This window comes from Canis lupus, chromosome 36 (genome assembly GCF_003254725.2).
Source record: "Canis lupus dingo isolate Sandy chromosome 36, ASM325472v2, whole genome shotgun sequence".
Lineage (NCBI taxonomy): Eukaryota > Metazoa > Chordata > Mammalia > Carnivora > Canidae > Canis > Canis lupus.
The window spans coordinates 25,830,207-25,849,011 of NC_064278.1; positions in this window are offsets into that span (position 1 = coordinate 25,830,207).

Sequence of the window (18,805 nt, forward strand, 5' to 3'; positions counted from 1 at the left end):
TAATTAGAATAAACTTTCTGTCCCATCCTGAATGTGCAGATTTGTCAGTTCTACAAACATAGAGTCTGGTTAAATTAAGAGAAACTCTTCCCCAGATGGCAGAGCTTGGACAGCCAAATGTCTCGTATATTATTTCTTTGACATGGGAAGTACTTAGAATCAGAAAAAGATAGTCATACAAGACTTCTGGCAGACAGTTTTTGGAATAACTAAGATGAGAGTTCAAGGGATCAGGCATTATCACAAGGATTGTCTGAATGTGACAACAGGTCCATTGTGTGAGATAGTCTCAAACATTACACAACAATGTATAGAATTGCTAAAGAGAGTTGGGTATTCACCTTCTTAGTAGATAAGAGTGAGGAATAATTTAGTTAAAATAAAAAGTATCTTTGCACAAGGACCATAAAGACAACTTTTTTGCCCTATTTTCTGAGCCATGAGCTTTAGTCTAGAAGGAGCCTAAGGTCATAAGCTAACCTGTCACAAACCCCTCATAACACAGCATAACCTGGATCTATTTTCTTCTAAATTCGTTTCTCTTTGGAATGAAAGTGAAAGCAAATTTAAGGATCCTCTTTTATACCCTACATTTCTATCAAGCTTATCATCTGAGTTTCTTATGAATTTTATTCTGATTATAGGAGACAGAGAAAATATTTAAGTGGAGATTTAAACACTTCAACCTCAGATAGACAATATTGTCTGAATTCAAAAAGAAAAGTAAAAAAAAAGTCTACATTTGCAGTTTTAGCTATAATTTTGGTATTAGGATCTGGCAAATCTATTTTAAAATATACATGTACTTTGACCAGCAGATTTACTTTTCATAAGCTTATTACTTAATAGCAAAGAGGCCAGAGGAGCTGTAAACAATCTTAATGTTCATCAGTAAAGGAACACTTGAATCAGTACATTTATACAATGGAAAATTATACTGCTATTTTAAAAGCAAATTAGATCTTTATGTATGTAATTGAAGAAATTATATTTCTGTTCAATGAAAACAGAAAATTATAGAAATGTATATGTTTTGACCCTATTGTGAGCTCAGAAAGGAAGGGTATAGACAGTGGCATGTTAACATGGGTTACTTTGGCACTGGAGAAAGAATTGAAGGAGATATGACCAGTGTCTTTAAATCTCATATTGCCGTTTTTTTGCACCAACTAAATACTACTTTGTAATTTTGTATATAGTAAAGAAAAGAATGTAAAATTCTGCTCAGGCTCAAAAAAAATACAATTCCTAAAATCAAATTCTAGGCAATAGAATTATTTCCCTTTTCTTTTCCTAAAAGGCATTTAGTTATCTAATCACGCAAAAAGGGGAAATTTTTTTACCTTGATTGAACTAAATAACCTGAAAACCATTTTTTACAAGATCATGGACACTTAATTCTAACTTGATTATGAGATGGAAACAGGTGAGCCTAATGTATATTAAAATAAATATCCGGGGATCCCTGGGTGGTGCAGCGGTTTGGCGCCTGCCTTTGGCCCAGGGCACGATCCTGGAGACCCGGGATCGAATCCCACGTCGGGCTCCCTGCATGGAGCCTGCTTCTCCCTCTGCCTGTGTCTCTGCCTCTCTCTCTCTCTCTGTGACTATCATGAATAAATAAAATCTTTAAAAAAATAAAATAATAAAATAAAATAAAATAAACATCCTACCATGGATTTAATAAATGTTTTTTGGTTGGCCATCTGTGTAGGAAGAGGGAGCTTCTGAATGGAGCATCAACCCTGTGATCAGACTGCCTGTATTCAAATCCTACCTGCCACTCACTTGATGTGGATATTTGACTCTTTAACTTCTGTATAAGCCTCCATCTGCTCATCTGTAAAATGAGATATAATTCCCTTAGAATAGTGCCAGGCACATAATGATTTTTCAGTAAATGAGTTAGTCACTCTACTATAGGATTCAGTCATTGCCCTCAAGAAGATCTTAGTGAAGCAGGGAGACAAACTTCTAAAAATTAGCAAATAACTTAGCTAATGAAGATTCCTTTGCGAAGGATCACAAACATTTTTAATTGTCCCTCAAGTGACATGGTTTGTAGCAGCTTGGAGATCAGGTAAGGACTGTCAATGTATATAGTTACTTAAAACGTCATTGCTGGAATATGTCTGAAAGGAGAGCAAATCTGAGAAGAAAAAGATGACTCTTTTCTTTCATACCTGGAAACAAGCATATAATATATTTAAAAAAAGTTAAAATGGGAGGTTTCTTGAGAAGATAACAGAGTAGGAAGATCCTAAGCTCAGTTTGTCCCACTGATACAACCAGATAACACCCACATCAGTGTAAATAACCCAGAAAATGACCCCAAAACAGGAAGAACAGACTCTCCACAGCTAGATGTAGAGAAGAGCCACATTGAAGAGGGTAGGAGGGGTGGAGACCTGGTCTGGAGTCAAATTGACACACAGAACTGTCCACAGGAAGGAAGGACATGGTGAGCATAGAGAGGAGAGATGCCCCAGGCATCCCAGGCATGGGGAAGATGAATCCCCAGAACACTTGGCTTTCAAAACCAGAAAGGCCTAACTTTGCTAGTTTTTTTTGTTTGTTTGTTTGTTTGTTTGTTTTTTGCCACTGCTAGTTTTTATGATCAGTGGGGATTAATACCTGAAACTTAAAATCATCAGACTCAACTCTGAGCCAGGAGGGTGAGAGAAAACCAATTCCCTGCCCTCAAAGAGGCAGAATAACAAATAGCTTCACTGAGATATAACATAGAAGGAGCAGTTTGAAAAATACCTGGGGTATATAGGAAGGAGATTTATTTACTAATCTCAGAACATGTGCTGGAGGGACAGGATTCTTTGGGAGACTTCTCTAAGAAGAAAAGAGCTGGCAGGTGCTATTTGCAGTCCCTGCTTCTCAGCCTAGATACACAGACACCTGCAGGAACCTGTGCAGTACCAACACTCTACCTAGCTTGTTAATGTTGTGCCCCACCCCCACATTCTTCTGTGGACCTTCCCCCTCCAACCTGGCAGGCCTCACCAAGAGTTTTCTCAAGTAGCTGCAGGTCCTGTCCTGCAGCAGACCAACATGGACCTTGCTGGCCCCACATACCTTGCTCCCTTTAATATGCCTTTGGCTGAAGCCCATCCAAAATAGTGCCATAGGCCTGGCAGTGTGCAAGCAGCCCCAACAGGGACCAGCATTACTCTATAAAGTTACTCCTGCCCCAGGGACAGGAGAAGATAACCACACATACAACTTGATTGCAGACCCAGCAGTGGGCTGGAGCAGGTATCTGATCTGACTGTGGGCCTTGCCCACCAATGAAAGCTTCTTGGTGGACAACACAGGGAAAGCACTCTGCAGTTTAGTGCTACTGCATCTATGGCAAATGCCTGGTCTGACTCAACTCAAACCCCAGACTGGCCCACTAAAAAAACAGTACAGGGACCAAACCCTGCACACAACAAACAGAGAGCCATTGCAGACAACTGGACTGAAAGCAAAAGCTTCTGAGCCACAACAGTAGGGCAAATACCACACATATAGGAAACATTCATGAAGCACCAACTTCTGGTGAACAGGACACATTGCACTGCAGGGCAGTACAGGACCTCTTCCTCATAAGGCCAGTGCTTTCAAGAGCAGAAGACATAGCTGACTTTCTAAACATATAGAAACACTCATATAGAGTTAGACAAAGTGAGGAGACAGAGAAATATGTCCCAAATGAAATAACAGGACAAAATCACAGCAAGAGAACTATGAGAGACCTCAGTGAGACCTTCAACAAACAGACCTAAAACATAAAAAAGAGCTAATCATGGATGAAGAACTCAATAATTGAAGTTAATAATACTCTAGAGGAAACAAATTGTAGATGAGAGGAAGCAGAAGATAGATTAGCAACCTGAAAGACAAAATAATGGAAAGTAATCAAGCTGAATAGGAGAGAGAGAAAAATAATAATAAATGAATATAGATTAAAGAAACTCTAGCAACACCAACAAGCATTTGCATCATAGGGGGGCCCAGAAGAAGAGAGAGAAAAGTGGGCAGAACATTTATTTGAAAAAATAATCGCTGAAAATTTCCTGAAACTGGAGAAGGAAACAGAAATCCAGAGCCAGAAGGCACAGAGAGCACCCAACAAAATCAACCCAAGGAGGTCCAAACCAAGACATGTAGTAATTAAAATGGCAAGAAATAGTGATAGAGAAGGAATTTTAAAAGCAGCAAGAGAAAATAATTATATACAATGGAAACCTCATAAGGCTATTAGTTGATTTTTTAGCAGAAACCAAAAGGCACTGGCATGATATATCTGAAGTGCTGAAAGAAAAATAACCTGCAACCAAGAAAACTGTATCCAGCAAGGCTATCAATTAAAATTAAAGGAGAAATAGAGTTTCCCAGACAAACAAAAGTTACAGAAACTCATGACCAGTAAACCAGCCCTACAAGAAATGACAAAAGAGACTCTTTAAAGACCATAAATGGGAGTAAGAAAAGTAAAAATCACAAAAGCAGTAACATTAAGTATATCTATAAAAATTAGTCAAGATATTCAAAAAATATGGGGAAGAGAGGAATAAAGAATGGATGCAAACTTTTAGCCCCCAACATCAACTTAATATAGACTGTTATACCCATAAGATGTTATCTATAAACCAATGGTAACCACAAAAAAAAAAAAAAAAAAAGTGATAGAGATGCAAAAAACAAAAGGAATCCAAGTACATCACTAAAGAAAGCCAGGAAACTGTGAGGCAAGAGAGCAAGAGAAGTAATAGAGAAGAACTCAGAAATAACCACGAGACAAGTAACAAAATGGCAAACAGTACATACCTATCAATAATTACTTTGAATGTAAATGGACTAAAGGCTCCAAACAAAAGACATAGGATGACAGAATGGATAAAAAAGTAAGACCCATCTGTATGCTGCCTACAAGAGATCCATTTCAGACCTAAAGACATATGCAAATTGAAAGTGAAGAGAAGGGGGCAGCCCCTGTGGCGCAGCGGTTTAGCGCTGCTTGCAGCCCAAGGTGTATCCTGGAGACCCGCGATTGAGTCCCATGTGGGGCTCCCTGCATGGAGCCTGCTTCTCCCTCTGCCTGTGTCTCTGCCTCCCTCTCTCTCTCTCTCTCATGAATAAATAAATAGAATCTTTAAATAAATAAATAAATAAATAAATAAATAAATAAATAAATAAAGTGAAGAGAAGGGAAAACATTTACCATGCAAATAGAATTGAAAAGAAAGCCAGGATAGCAATACTTATATCAGACAAAATAGGCTATAAAACAAAAACTATAACAAGAGACAAAGATACTGCATAATCATAAAGGGAACAATCCAATAAGAAGATATAATTGTAAATATATATGCACCTAATATGGGAGCACCCAAATTTATAAAGCAGCTTTTACCAAACATCACAGAAGTAATTGATAGTAGAGGACTTGAACACTTCAATTACATCAGTAGAAAGATCATCTACACAGAATATCAATAAGGAAACAGTGGCTTTGAATGACACTCTGGACCAGATATATTTAATACATATACTCAGAACATTTCATCCTAAAATAGCAGAATACACATTCTTTACACACACACATGGAACATTCTCCAGAATAGATCATATGGTAAGCCACAAAACAAGTCTCAACAAATTTTAAAAGATTGAAGTCATACCATACATCTTTTCTGACCACAATATGAAATTAGAAATCAAGCATAAGAAAACATATGGAGGTTAAATAACATGCTACTAAACAATGAATAAGTTAGCCAAGAAATTAAATAGGAAATCAAAAAGTACATGGAGACAAGTATAAATGAAAACACAATAGTTTAAAATCCTTGGGATGCAGCAAAAGCTGTTCTAAGAGGGAAGTTTACAGCAATACAGGCCTACTCCAAGAAGCAAGAAAAATCTCAAACAACCTAACCTTACACCTAATGGAGCTATAAAAGAAAAAATAAAACCCAAAACCAGTAGAAGGAAGGAAATAATAAAGATTAGAACAAAAGTAAATGAAAATAAAAATAAATAAATAGAAACTAAAACACAAAAACAAAAAATACCAACAGGACAGATCTATGAAACCAGGAGCTGATTATTTGAAAGATCAACAAAATTGATAAACCTCTAGCCAGACTTATCAAAAGAGAGACGGAGAGAGAGAGAGAGAAGGAGGGAAGGAAAGGGAGATGGAGAGAGGACTCAAAATCAGAAAGAGGAGAAATAGCAACCAACACCACAGAAATACAAAGGACTGTAAGAAAATATTATGAAAAATTATAGGTCAACAATTTGGACAATGTAGAAAAAATTAATAAATTCCTAGAAACATAACCTCCCAAAATTGAATCAGGAAGAAATAGAAAATTTGAACAGACTGATTACCAGCAATGATATTGAATCAGTAATCAAAAAACTCAACAGTCAAAGTCCAGGACCAGACAGCTTCACAGGTGTTCACCAAACATTTAAAGAGTTTAATACCTATTATTTCAAACTATTCCAAAACCTAGAAGAGAAAGAAAAACTTCCAAATTCATTCTATGAAGCCAGTATTACCCTGATAATAAAACCAGATAAAGACACTACCAAAAACAAGAACTACAGGGCAATGCCCCTGATGAACATAGATGCAAATATCCTCAACAAAATATTAGCAAACCAAATCCAACAACATTAAAAAATTCATTCACCATGATCTAAGGAAAAAATACAAAAAACCTGACCTTAAGGTCAGGAACAAGATAAGGACATCCACTCTCACTACCTTTATTCAACATAGTACTGGAAGTCCTAGCCACAGCCATCAGACTAAATAAATAAATAAGGCATCCACATTGGTAAGGTAGAAGTAAAACTTTCACTATCATGATACTAAATATAGAAAACTCTCAAGACACCCCCCCCAAAAAAAAATTACTGGAAATGAATTCAGTAAGGTCTCAGGATACAAAAATCAAAATAGATAAATCTGTTGTATTTCTATGCACTAATAATGAAGTAATAGAGAAATTAAGAAAACAATCTCATTCACAATTGCATTAAAAATAATAAAATACTTAGGAATGAACTTAACCAAGAAGGTAAAAGACATGTCCCCTGAAAACTATAAAACTTTGATGAAAAAAAATTGAAGACAATACAAAGGAAAAGATATGCCATGCTCATGGATTGTAAGAGCAAATACTATTAAAATGTTGGTAATACTCAAAGCAATCTACAGATTGAATGCAATCCCTATCAAAATACCAACAGCATTTTTCACAGAACTAGAACAAACAATCCTAAAATGTATATGGAATCACAAAAGACTCCGAATAGCTAAAACAATCAGGAAAAAGAACAAAATGGAAGTATTGCAATCCCAGACTTCAAATTATACTACAAAATTGAAATAATCAAAACAGTATGCTCCTGGCACAGAAACAGATACATAGATCAATGGAAGAGAATAGAGATCCCAGAAATACACCTACAATTATATGATCAATTAGTCTCCAACAAAACTGGGAAGAATATGCAACGAGAAAAAGATAATCTCTTCAACAAATGGTGTTGGGAAAACTGGACAGCTACATGCAAAAGAATGGAACAGGACCACTTTCTTACACCATACAGAAAAATAAACTCAAAATGGATTAAGGACCTAAATGTGAGACCTAAAACCGTAAAAATCTAGAATACAGCAGTAATTTCTGTGACGTTAGCCATAGCAACATTTTTCTAGATATGTCTTCCAAGACAAGGAAATAAAAGAAAAAATAAGCTATTGAGACTACATAAAGTAAAAAGCTTCTGCACAGCAGAGGAAGCAATAAAAAAAAACTAAAACAGAACCTAATGAATGAGTAAACATATTTGCAAATGACATATCAAATAAAGGGTTACTATCCAAGATATATAAAGAACTTACAGAACTCAATGCCCAAAACACAGATAATCCAATTAAAAAATGGGCAGAAGACATGAACAGACGTTTCTCCAAAGAAGGAATACAGATGGCCAACAGACAAATGAAAAGATGCTCAACATCACTCATCATTGGGGTGCCGGGGTGGCTCAGTTGATTAAGTGTCTGACTCTTGCTTTTGGCTCAGATCATGATTTCATGGGTCGTGGGATCAAGCCCCGAGTCAGGCTCCATGCTCAGTGGGGAGTCTGCTTGAAGATTCTCTCCTGCCCCTCCCCTCACTCATGTGCACTTTCTCTGTCTCTCTCAAATAAATAAATAAAAAAATCACTCATTATCAAGTAAATGCAAATCAAAACTAAAATGAGATATCACCTCATGTCTGTCAGAATGGCTAAAATCAAAAACACAAGAAACAAGTATCAGGATGTAGAGGAAAAGGAAGCCTCATGCTCTGTTGGTGGGATTGCAAATTGGTACAGCGACTGTGGAAAACAGTAGGGAGGTTCCTCAAAAAATTAAAAATAGAATTTCCATATAATCCAGTAATCACCCGACTGGGTATTTACCCAAAGAATACAAAACACTAATAAGAAAGGATATTTGCACCCCTATACTTATTGCAGCATTATTTGCAATAACCAAATTGTGGAAGCAATCCAAGTGTCCATGCATAGATGAATGGATAAAGAAGTGGTTTATATCCTATGGAATATTACTCAGCCATAAACAAAATGAAATCTTACCATTTACAACAACATGGATAAATCTAGGGGATATAAAGCTAAGTGAAATAAGTGAGAGAAAGACAAATACAACATGATTTCTCTCATATGTGGAATATAAGAAACAAAATAAAGGAACAAAGTAAAAAGAGGCAAACCAAAATCAGACTCTTAACTATAGAGAACAATAGTGTTTACCAGAGGGGAGGTGGTTAGGGGGATGGGAGGTAAAGATAAAGGGAATTAAGGTACACTTTTTGTGACAAGCCCTGAGTAATGTATAGAATTGCTGAATCACTATATTGCACACCTGAAACTAATATAACACTATAATGGTAACTCTATTGGAATTCAAATAAAATTTTTTAGAACTTGGAAAGAGTTTTTAATTACTTTCACATAAATTTTTATAATAAACTGATATAAACTGGTATGATTTGAATAACAAGAAGGTGACTTTGGGCATTAATTCCATGAGAATATCAAGTAATGAGGAAATGTCTGGCAAAACTTTTTATTCCTACTGATGCCATCAGCACTTTATTTCATTAGTGGCTGACTATAAGCAATATGATTTTATTAAATGCAGATAAATATCCAGGCCCTATGTGTAGTCCATTCAGGGTGACAATATTTGTGAGACCAATCAACTATACTCCCTTAATTGCTAACAATAAATAAACATATCAACCATTTGAATTTCCTACGTTTGCCCATCCGATGACAAGGAATTCACTATATCCCAAAGAATCCCTTATGGGTTGAATTGTATTGCCCAAAAAGGTATATTGACATGCTAACTCCCACTACCTCAAAATATGGTCTTATTTAGAAATAGAGTTATAACAAATATAATTGATTAAGTTAAAATAAGGTCATTTTTGAGTAGTATCAACCCTTAATCCAATATGTCTGATGTCTTTACAAGAGGAGGAGAAACAAAGACACAGGGAGAACACCATGTGGTGAGGGAAGCAGAGACTGCAGTTAGGCAGCTGCTTCAAGTCAAGGAACCAGAAGATTCCAGAGATTCCCAGCCGACCACCAGAAGCTAGGAAGAGGTAAAGGAGGATTTCCCTATTGATTTCGGAGGGAGAATGGCCCTGCTGACACCTTAATTTTGGACTTGCAGCCTCCAGAGCCATGACATGATTGATTTCTGGTGTTTAACGCTACAGTTTATTACTTGTTACAGCAAACCTAGGAAACAACTACACATTCCATTTTCGTTCTGGATATAACCCTTTAGGTGGATGACTTGAACAGCAGAATTTATGTTCTCAAAGTTCTGGAGGCAAGAAATCTGAGATCAAGGTGTTGATGGGCTTAGTTGCTTCTGAGGCTTGGTTTCTTTCTCCTTGGCTTGCAGATGGCCATCTTCTATGTAGGCCTTCTGTGGTCTTCCCTCTGTGCCTGTCTGTGTTCAGATTTCCTCTTATGAGAATGCCAGTCTTATTGGACTAGGGCCCATCATAATTACTTCATGTAACTTAATTACCTCTTTAAAGATCCTTTCACAAATACAGTCAAATGCTATGGTACCAAGTATTACGACTTTAATATATTAATGTGCTGGGAGGTGGAGAGATACAATGCAGCCCATAACAAGATCAAAAACAAGATTTTACTCTAACTGTAACGAAAGACCGTGCTGTCAGCCAACTCGTTTTCAGTATACGTAGTGCCATTGTAACTACCAGGAATAATGTATAGTGAGATTTTTAGTAAACGGTCACTACTATAAGCCAAGAGATCTATAACAAAGGCACACTTCTTTTTTGGCAGCCTTTATAAACACTCTTTGCCTGACACCTGCTTAACAAAAGCCTTAGTCTTATATAACTTCACTGTTTATCTCTTTTTGGAATAATTAAACATTCAGTGAATTTATTCAGAGAGTATTTAAACTTGTTTTTTCCCCATTGTTCTGTGTAAATCGTATGCCTTGCAAAAAAAAAAAAAAAATCTCCCAATTATAAAATATATATGTATCACCTCTATATTTTGTCAATCTTACTGTCCCAGTCTAGGGGTCTTACTGTTCCTACTGCTTTCAGTATTGCTTACAATGTCAGATGATATCCAACAAGATAACCATGTCTGTTGACCACACTTGCAGTCACATTTTCCTTCACAAATTGAGTCTTATGACAATAAAAAGAAATTATTAGAGAAAACACAGTAACTTAAAGCTGTACACACTAGCTAGTATTAATTATATTGAAGCAAATTTTAGACCTGGAGCAAAATACTTATTTTAACAGTTGTTACACAAACTCAGTGAATGAGGACCATTCTATCCTCCCCAGAAAGACCTGGTAAAGGAAAAATAAGGATTGTTATAGTATTTTCATAAGTTTTAGTTTTTACATAGTAGACTCAGATAAGAACAGAATGGGATAAAAACCTTACATGGCTTCATGGAGACTCTCCCTTCCTAAGGAAAGCATCTACAGATATAGTTAGTACTCAGAAGGGTTCTGTGGGTTCAAAAGATAGACAACGCTAGCTAAGCAAACATGTTGTATAACTGAAGAGCCTTTGTATAGGAATTTCATTATGTATGAACACCTCCAGCAAACTTTTTTTTTTTACCTAGAGTAGTGACCATTTCTTCACCCAATCTATACTTCTATCTTATAAAACTCTGTGTCTCACGTTGTGAGATCTCAATGTCTTCAATTATGTAGAAATCTTTTAAAAGGCCAGATCGAGAAGTCAGAACCAAGTCCACATAGGACATCCAGAAAAATATATCTATACTTAGAGAACCTTAGCCTGTTTCATCTGTAAAGAACCAGATGAGGAAAAAGAGGCCCAGGCAGTGAAATAACATGTCAGGAGGTTTTAGGGATAACTCAAGGCTAACCCATAACTGTAATGAGGTCTCTTGAATCCAGTGCACGGTGCTTTCCATATTACATCCCATTTTAGATCACCTGGGAGAAGCAGGATGAAAGTTGTGTTATCTGATTTGAGATGCTAAGAAAAGTATTAATTCTGTTTTCTAAAAACAATATTAAAGCAAGCTCTTCAGTTGCTCCACATAAAACCAAAAATGACAGTGAGGTAATATCGAGTTATGTATCAAAGTGAATAGTAATATCTTTAAGATGTTTGGCCTAATATTAAAATAAATCAAATTATCTGATTGTCCCTGCCAACTCAATCAAACCAAAAATCCACACCCCAGGATTTCACTTTATAGGCTTTCCTAGTGGCAAAGATCCAAATGTCCAGTTAGATGGACTTTTTTACAGAGTCAAAAATATAAAACAAGGAACTAGGCAAGAGTCTTGAAAGTTATGTCAGTTGTCATGGAAATGTGAATACCCTCTTCAAAAGGATATGAATATTAGTCAATATCACTTAAAGAAAAGCTACTGAGTACCTGCTTTTTTTTTAAGATTTATTTTTTTATTTATGATAGACATAGAGAGAGAGAGAGGCAGAAACATAGGAGGAGAGAGAAGCAGGCTCCATGCCGGGGGCCCAACGTGGGACTCGATCCCGGGTCTCCAGGATCGCACCCTGGGCCAAAAGTAGGCGCTAAACTGCTGAGCCACCCAGGGATCCCCATGCTACATGCTTTTTACTATCCAAGATATAGTTGGTCATCTGGCCTCCAAGGAACTCATGTCTAACAAAGGGGATAGATACAGAACCAAATAATAACATAGTAAGAATGAAATTTTAAAATAATACTGAAAGTACTACAGAAACAGGAAAGTAATCAACTTTGCAGGGATCTGGAACACTAAGTAGTGATCAAGGATAAGTTGCATACACAGACAAAAGAGATGAGATGATACCATCTTGGCAGGGGAACAGCTTGTGCAATAATGCAGATGTGTTCATCAAGGAAGATAGCATCCCTGTCTCCCAGTTTCTGGGGAAGGGTTGGAGCCTAACTTCAATGGATGCCTTGCTCCAACTTGTAAAACATTCTCCTGTCTTGAAGATAGGAGAAGGTTGACTTTTCCTTTGGGTTAGGCCAATTGACCGATACAGATAGATGGTCTATGATTTCCCCCATCCCAGTACTCACAAATTCTCTAGGCCTCTGTTTCCTTGAAGTTGAGTTCAATGGGGATCAGTCCTGCATCGGGCTCCCTGCATGGAGCCTGCTTCTCCCTCTGCCTGTGTCTTTGCCTCTCTCTGTGTGTCTCTCATGAATAAATAAATAAAATCTTAAAAGAAAATGCTTAGACTTTAAAGTTAACAATAGAATGGGGCCAAAATTCAAATTAAGAGATTCTAGAATATTACTATATCCTTTAACCTCCATTTGAGTTATTAAACAAAGGTACTAAGTGATCCAGTGAGGAAAGCTCATTGTTACCACTTCTTCTTTTAGTTAGGAAGGCAACTTCAGAGAACTTGCAGGAGCCACAAGGAGTTTCCAGAGAGAACACAGCAGTGTTGGGGTTGGAGAGACTTCAGTTTGAATTGTAGCTTCATCACTGATGATCTGTGTGACTTTGGACAAATTACTTCCTTGTCTTTAAAAAAAGAAGATAAGAATACTCGCTTAGCTGGCGAATTGTGAATTGTGTGTGAGAAAATGTGTATTAGAGAGGCAAATGGTGGCTTTTACCACTTCTCAAGCCACCGATGTCCTAGGTAGCTGTGCAATGCTTACCATCTAAAAGGGCATCAATAGGGTGTGCCAGGGCAGAGTCAGACTTCTCCATAGTGAACTCCTCCCTCATCACCTCCCTGCCTGCCTAGAAGGATGGAAGTCTTGTGCCAGCATCCTGTTGGTGGTTGTAGTTGAGGTTCACCTTTCAGCAAAGAGCCAGGTTGGGGCACCTGCCTAACAGTAGCTGGTATTGCCTCTCCTCTCTTTCTACCCAGGAGAATGCATGCTTCAAACCCTCTTGAGCACAGGAGGAGAGCCAAGCCCAATCATTAACTACACAAACAGAACAAATTCAGTCTACTGGAAATGGTAAAATGAGAAAGGCTTTGCCTTTTTAGCTGGTTCTACAAAAACAGACAAAACAAAATCAAACAAAAAAAACTAATGTAAACAGGAAGTTTCTTCAACTTAATTTTTTGAAAAACTATATAAAATAGATTCTAAAACTTCCAAACCTAAACAGAGGAACACAACAATCTTTTAATTTCAGTAAAGGGTTAAAAGGCAGATATGAGAGTAATAGGAATTGCATTTCAGCCCTATCTCTCATATAAGTCCCATTTCATCCTTAATATCTGGTGAAAATCACCTGGAAAGTAATGATATCTTCCAAGAAATCACATCAAGCTACATAGCTATAGGTTATCCTGATGAAAACCAAATTCATATCAACATAGCCCTTAGGACATCCCATTTAAAAATAATGATGTATTATGTTTATGAAATGTATTTTAGGAGTCTCTTCCCTGTTTGGTTAATTTTTATTCTTTTTTTTTTTTTTTTTTTTTTAAGAGAGAGTAGAGAGAGCAAAAGAGTGAGGGGGGATGAGGGAGGCACAGAGGGAGGGAGAGAAAAAGAATCTTAAGTAGGCTCCATGCTCAGCACGAAGCCCAGCCTAGAGCCCATTGCAGGGCTTAATCTCACAACCCAGAGATCAACATCTAAGCCCAAATCAAGAATCAGATACTTAACCAACTAAGCCACCCAGGCGCCCCCAGTTAACTTTTTTTCTTCCGTGTTCTTAATCTTAAAGATTTTCCATTAAACTTTGCCTATAAAATTGAGAAAGTGGCCATATTCATGAGTCAAATTACAGAATTTACTTAGAAATCATGTGAGTTTGAACATTTTTATTTCCTAATTCAAAAAACAATTCAGAATTCCAAATCAGTTGATAGCATACAACTTTCCTTAAGGCAACATCTGTCCGTTTTTTTTTAATTTTACACCTTTTGATTGCCACCCACATGACTTGGCTCTTCTCATGGTAAAACAGATAATAACACAAGGTTAACAAGGAGGGCAACATCTGTGCTGATTATTCAGAGAAGCACAATATTTCTCATCTTTGTACATTTGTTGGAAGCAGAAATAATTTTTCCCTTCGTTTCCATAGATACAGTACATCTGATTATTAATCAGAATGATAGACCATAATTTACAAAGCCAGTTAAATATCATCTGTCCTTACTTAATACTCCAAACATTTTATTTACTAATTGGTTCCATTTTTTAATACTGTATGTGATTTTAAAAGCCAATTTGATTTAAATTTAGATGCATTTCAGATGTTTATATAGAAACAATGGTCTTTCTGTGCTTGACAATAGATAAAACATGATCAAAGAAAGATGGTATACAGATTATATGAAATAATGTGTTCCTGTTTCTAAAAAGACAGGCCAGAAAGACGATGTTTTTGTCTATCCCTGTTTTAGAATCACTTCACCTTCTGTCTCGCCATCTTTCTCTTGCAAATTTTGGGCTATTCATTTTCAGTTTTCCTCCTCGGCGTGTATTAAAGACAATATATTTATTTAAGCTCCACAATTGAGTGACAATTATTTTATGGGCAGTAGAAGCATGTTGAGGTGACACTAAAGAGCAGTTACTAGAAGGAATAAGAAGAGAATAATAAATATGCTGGAGAGCACATCTAAGCCTGAACCTCTTGAACTCCTTCACTCCGCCAGCACACACCACCAACAGAGGAAGATTGGCTCCCATTGCTCTCCATGACCTTGGCTCTGAACCACTCTCCTTGTATTTCACTTTGAACTGCTTCCAAACATCCCAGTTATTTGCATTTGTATTTGTTTTTTTCCCACTACTTTCCCCTGAGGATACTTTTGTATGACCTGTTACAATAAACACAGCATTATTTACACCAGAGTTTCTCAGTCTTGACACTTTTGACATTTTGGACCACATAACACTTTATTATGGGGGTGCTGAGCCAGTGTGCTGTACAATTTTTAGCAGCATCTCTGGCCTCTACCCACTAGATGCCATTAACACCACTCATCCCAAATCTTGTCAATCAAAATGTCTCCAGACATTGCCAAATATTCACTAGTAGGCAAAGTCAGTCACTCCCATTTGACATTTGTTTATTTACAGATTGATCCATTCAATAAAAGTCTGTCAGATGCATGCTTTGTGTGAAGTACTGGACTACTACAGTTAAGACAGTGGTAGTGTTTGCCTTCTCCTGAAGTCTAGTTATAAGTGTGGATGAGTAAACTGTTAATTACAACTTAGTATATAAAACATTATCACAAGGACGCCTGGGTGGCTCAGTGGTTGAGCATCTGCCTTTGGCTGGTGTCGTGATCCCGTGGTCCAGGGATTGAGTCCCACATGGGCTCCCTGCATGGAGCCTACTTCTCCTTCTGTCTGTGTCTCTGCCTCTCTCTCTGTGTCTCTCATGAATAAATAAAATCTTTTTTAAAAAAATTATCACAGAGGTAGGAACAAAGTACTACTGGAGCACAAAGAACAAAAGACTAGTACTTCTAAGGCACCTAACCAAGTTGGCGGGTCGTGGTTGGGGGGAGGTCCAGCTTTTCACAAAAGAAGAGGCACTTAAGCTGACACCAAGAAGATAAGTGGGAATTAGTTCAGTGAAAAATTAAAAAGGGAAAGAGTGTTGCAGGCAAAGGGAACAATTAAGTGACAGCCTATAAGTGAGAAAGCAGGTCAACATTACTGAGGCACCGAGAACTATAGGCAAGGGCCGAGTTATATGAGGTTTTATGTTTCGTATTAAGGAGTTTTGACCTTATTCTAAGGATAGTGGTGAGCTATGCTCTTGCTCTTCAGGACAGTGAGTCTGGTTCGCTGACTTTTGTAACTTCAGATAAATTCTTCCAATATAAGTCAGTCTTGAGTACATGTACACCAACCCAAAACTTCTCCAATTTCTCTGCCTTTTACCAGGAACAAAACAAGCCATCAATCTTCCCAGTCTGTCCATTAAAAAAATGTAAAATTATCTCTCTAATTAAAGCTAAGCTATCCTTAATTTTTCACTATTACAAAAATAACTCTAATTTCTAAAGTTTGCATGTGTTTGAACCAGAGTATCAAATTTTCTGTGTACTAATTAAATTAGTGCTCAGAAAAAAAGCTTGTTAAGAAGACAAAGCAAGTGCATAGTTAACTTACCATTATATGCAAAACTAAGAAAAAAAGCAAATCAGTGGCATGTCAGGTTTGGACAAAGCCTACCGACTTCCCCCTCTCCAAGGCTTGAGGTTATTTTATCTTGTTTTGTTTATCTAGATTTGTCTAGAATTTAGTTGGGAATTTCTGAATTATAAAGACTTTTTTACATTAAGTATGTAATGTATCTATTACATAAACACTAGATTTGTTCTTTGTGTGAATTAAAAACATTAAATAGGCAGGTGATGTTTGTTCAATATACCACACAACTAAAGAAGACATTTAGCATGAGAAAACAACTTGATGCAACTTTGAGTAATATCTGAGTCACATAAAGAAAGTCAAATGAATGCTCAACATATTGGGAGAATTTATTTTTTTACCAACTGTGTTTTAATAGAATCTGTTTTTGATAGAATCAGTTTGGAATTTGAAGGATGAAAAATGGTAGGGTTGCTTTGCTATTTAGTATTCTTACTCAAAGCAAAGCTTTGTAGAATATGTCTATTTGCAAGTAAATAAGTTTGAATTCATTTCCTCCATATCATCTGTTCACTACAGCATAAAACAGGGAAAAGAAAGCTCTGGGGAATATGCAGCAGGGATGAACTTTCCTTCCAGTTCTGTAAGGAACCACCTTTCTTTCTTTCTTTCTTTTCTTTTCTTTTTTTTTTTTTAATATTTTATTTATTTATTTGTTTGTTTGTTTATTTTTGAACCACCTTTATTTCTAGAGACATGGGTCAATGACCTCTACCTTTGAACCTTACCACACTTCAGAGCAATTCCTGTCAATTGATTTTTCCCTCAGAGGTAAGAGGTAAAAAATGTTCCTAGAGTTTTAATTTCCCATAAATTCTTTTTTTTTATTTTTATTTATTTATGATTGTCACAGAGAGAGAGAGAGAGGCAGAGACATAGGCAGAGGGAGAAGCAGGCTCCATGCACCGGGAGCCCGACGTGGGACTCGATCCCGGGTCTCCAGGATCATGCCCTGGGCCAAAGGTAGGCGCCAAACCGCTGCACCACCCAGGGATCCCCAAATTCCCATAAATTCTTTCTCTTACATTGTTAATTCTAAATGTTTAGAAAGCCTTTCAAGTGCTAGAAACCTGACCTTCCTTGAGACTCTTATTTCTGTCCAGTTTTCTTTTAAGAAATGAATTTAAAGGGACACCTGGGTGGCTCAGGAATTGAACGTTTATCTTTGGCTCAGGTCATGATCCCGGGGTCCTGGGATCGAGTACCGCATCAGGGAGTCTGCTTCTCCCTCTACCTATGTCTCTGTGTCTCTCCTGAATAAATAAATAAAATCTTTTTTAAAAAATGAATTTAAATATCACAGCAGAGTCCTTAAAAAATAAACATCCATATGACCCTTTTATGATATTATCTGTTGTCTGGGTTTTAGAAAGGATCATATCCTTTCTAAGTAGCTATATCTAAATACCTAGTTAAGATTATAAAACCTACCAGAGGAAGATTGGAACTTAATTCTTTGTTCCTAACTTTATTTAAATTTTCAATGGTATTCAACAAAAGTTAAGTTACAATTTAAAATAGTAAATATAAATGATCTTTGTCACAACTATAATTTTTTTAATTTAGCAGGATTGGACTTGATTTTTAAAAAGAGAAAAATTGAAAGGATACAATAGTAAGAAGAAAGAGAAGGGAAAGAAGGAAGAAAAATGGAAGGAAGAGAGGGAGGGAGGACATGAGAGAAAAAGGGAGGGTAATATGGTTTATGTCGTAATTCATAAAAGCTACAGTGTGACAATCTCCACTGAGATTTAGAGTCCATGAATAATGCATGAATGCAGAGATTCTTGGCCAAAAAGATAAAATTCAATCTGAGTGAATATAATATTCCTTAAAGAAAAAAAGTTTCCATCATAGATTGGTGGAGGATATGGAAAAGCAGGAGTGTACTGTCATGAAATTCTTAGAATGGAAATTGAAAGAGCAAAACCTGGGGGTGCCCAGACAAGCTTCATCCAAGGAAGAAAGCATCCTAACCAATTACACTTAGAATACTACAACCCTATGAAAAATGTCCTCCCTTTCAGGGAG